This window comes from Artibeus jamaicensis, unplaced genomic scaffold (genome assembly GCF_021234435.1).
Source record: "Artibeus jamaicensis isolate MK-2021 breed Jamaican fruit bat unplaced genomic scaffold, CSHL_Jam_final contig_456, whole genome shotgun sequence".
In the NCBI taxonomy this organism is placed as follows: Eukaryota; Metazoa; Chordata; class Mammalia; order Chiroptera; family Phyllostomidae; genus Artibeus; species Artibeus jamaicensis.
Window position 1 is genome coordinate 379,761 of NW_026521839.1, and position 3,331 is coordinate 383,091.

Here is a 3,331-nt window from a genome sequence, read left to right on the forward strand (position 1 = left end):
AGATTTCTGAGCAAATGAGTCTCATTGGTTCTCATGGCAAACACAGTTGACTGCCTCAACCAACAGCCATCTGTCCCTATCAGTTTTGTTCACCTGAACAATCCCAGCTGCCGACTCAGAACTGGTTTGTAAGGTCAGTGAAATGTAAAAGGAATCTTCAGGTGGTGACAGGTGGGGGGCTTGCTTGTGGGAAAGAGTTTTATAGTTTTATCCTTGACACAGAAGGCAAAGTCTTCCAGCTAGCCTGCCCGCTTCTGCCTGCTTTGGATGACGGTAGAAGGCTATAACATTTTGGAACTGATGAATTAACCAGCCCTGGAGCAATTTATCTTTCGACTTCTTGTTACATGAGATAATTAGGTGTCCTTACAGTTTAGGCTATTTTGACTCAGGTATCCTGTTACTTGAAGCCAAAAGGATCCTGACTGATACAGTATATAGCTCATCTTTTCTGTCCAGGTCACCCAGGTCCAAGGTCACTAGCTTGGCTCCCTGGCAGATTGATTGCCTTGAAGTCATGTACCTCCCCGCAGTCCATGCGTTCATTCCCCTCCCCTGACCTTGTATTATGCAATACTTTAAACCCCCCCTAAAAAAAGTGAGAAAATAATACCAAGGACACTCAAATATCTTTCAACTCTCTTCACCACTTGTTAACATTTAGTTACCAATCTAACTAAAAACATTTAGTTACACATTTCCATATATATGGGAGTATTTTTGACTTATTTGAAAATAAATTAGAGACTTTATGAAGTTTCACCTCAAAGTACTTCAGCATTTATCTCTTAAGAAACAAGGATATTTTACTCATAGATACAGAAAGCAAATTGGTGGTTACCAGATGGGTGATAGATGGGGGAGGATGGGAGAAAAAGGTGAAAGAGATTAGAAGTACAAAAAGTTAGTTATTAAAATAGTCCCAGGGATGTAAAGTACAGCATGGGGAATATAGTTAATAACATTGTAATAACTATGTCCAGTGCCAGATGGATGCTACACATATCAAGGTGATCACTTCATGAGGTTTGTAAATGCCTAAGTACTATGCTGTACATCCAAAACTAATATAATATTGTATGTCAACTGCAATTCAAATTTTTTAAGTTATTTTTTAAAAAGTGAATTAACCTAAATAAATTTTTTGAAAAAGAGAAAACAAAAGAATCAGGACATTCTCTCATATAACCAAACTCATTATAATAGTTTTAATTATATTATTATCTAATATAAAAATCTTATTTAATTTTCCCAGTAATGTCCTTTGAAGCTTTTGGGGGGGGTTATTTTGACTTATTTTTGTCTTTGTTCTTTTCCAGGACTCATCAAGAACCATGTGCTGTTTAAATGGTCTCCTCTCTATTGTGTCCTTTATTGTGAAACAGTTTCTTTGTTTTTTGTCTTTCCTGTCATTTACTCTCAGGTCAGTTCTTTTATAGGGTGTCCCACAATTTGGGTTTTGTTTTTTTACTTCTTTAGTAAAAATTAGCTTTAGTAAAGATTTTTAGCAAAATCTTTACAGAGGTGATGTTGGGTCTTAGTGTATCTCAGGAGCCACATGATGTCCTTCACTGAGTCCTGCAATTGGTTGTGCTGGGTTTAATCTGCTGAGTAAGGTGCTGTCTGCTAGAACTCTCCATTGTGAAGGCATTTATTTCCTGTTTATCATTAAGAAGTGATCTGTGAGATGTACTCACTAATTATGTGTTCTGAGAATATGACAATAACTTGTTCCCCAAGTTTTATTCAATATTTTGGTATGCATTAATAGGCTTTGCTTGAATCAACTATTATTGTTAGTGATTACACAAATCACACTTTTTTAATTCTATCATGTCTTCCATATTTATTATTTGGCACTATACTTTTTAAGAAAAGGAGTTTTCTTCATGCTCACTTTTAAAATTTTCTTGAGCAGCATTATGAACTCAGATTATTCATTACCACCAATTTTCTATTTGATTTTCAATTTATCCCAAATTTGGCCCCTTCCACCTAGTCTCTGTGTCCTTCAGACACAGTCCCATCAGTTTTTGAGCACTTCTTTGCTCTCTAGCAGAGGAAGTCCTAAGCTCATTTTGTAGTTTCCTTGATCCAGACCTGGAATCAGCTATTTCTCCAAGGAGACTTGGTTCCTTTCAGCAGGAACTGGCTTTTAGAAACTAAGAACTGGGTGGTGGGAGTGCTCTTTGTTATTGAGGTTTTATTGCTTCTAGGCCCTTTCAGTGGACAGATGGCAGAAATGTATTTTATTTTAAATCATGGCTTTATTTTGATCCCCCAGCTCCAATCCAACACCACAGGGTTCTTCCTCTTTTTTCTCCAGTGCATATTTTTATCATCTTCCTTCCACAGTGAGAACCCTGGTTTTCACCAACATCAATATACTAATTTGCTCCTTACAATACACCTAATAGCATCCGAATTACTATACCAATCACACTACCAATACAAACCTGCTAATAAAGCTTAAGGCTGTTCACAGCTTATTTTCATTCTTAGAATATAGGCCCCTAAAGGAAAAGACCTGTTGTTTAAAAACCTTTAAACCTTGAAGTAGTTTCATGTTCCTCTTGGTAGTCAATGTTTGGGTTTTCTTATTCTTGTTGATTTAACTTTTTCTTTGTGGTAGCAGGCTTTTAAACAATTATCTTTCCAGTTTTATTGATATATAATTGACATATAACATTGTGTAAGTTTAGGGTATACAGCATAATGATTTGATGTACAAACATATTTTGCAAAATGATTACCATAGTAAGTTTAATATTCAGCACCAGAATTTGGGATGCTTGATGAATTTGGGTGTTATCTTTTTTCAGGGGCCATGCCAATCTTCCCTGTATCTTTCCAGTTTTAGTATATGAACTGCTGAACCAAGCACTAATTGAATTTTTTGAAAATGTTATATTCTTGTTTAAAAGTCAAAACAATAGGGAAAGGTAACAGAAAATTTTTCTTCCACTCCTGTACATAACCAGTTTTATTAGTTTCTGGTTTATTTTTTCTTATTTGCAAAAATTAGCAAATTTATACATATGTGCCATATACACATATAGTCTTATTTTGCCTTCTTTTTCTATCCAAATGGTGGTATGCTATGTGTACTCCTATTATTTTATGTTTTAGTATCCAGCTTAACCATGTTGGATTATTTAGTATCCAAGGAATCTTACATATGCAAGTCATTTTATTTTATTTTTTTACTTCAACAAAGATGTTTTTATGTGAATACAAAATGACATATGGCACATTACACAAACACACCTAAATCATGCCCCATCTTCCTGTGCCTTTTGTTCCCCTCATTCTGGTCTCTAGTTTATATATA

The 3,331-nt window shown here is 35.2% G+C and overlaps 1 non-coding gene across 1 annotated transcript; it reads right to left on the reverse strand.

The window, feature by feature from the left end:
- Positions 1 to 2,777: 2,777 nt before the first annotated feature.
- On the reverse strand, positions 2,778 to 2,884 carry LOC119062378 (U6 spliceosomal RNA). The gene has a single exon (XR_005084968.1). It is a non-coding gene; the product is annotated as a U6 spliceosomal RNA (small nuclear RNA).
- Positions 2,885 to 3,331: the final 447 nt, after the last annotated feature.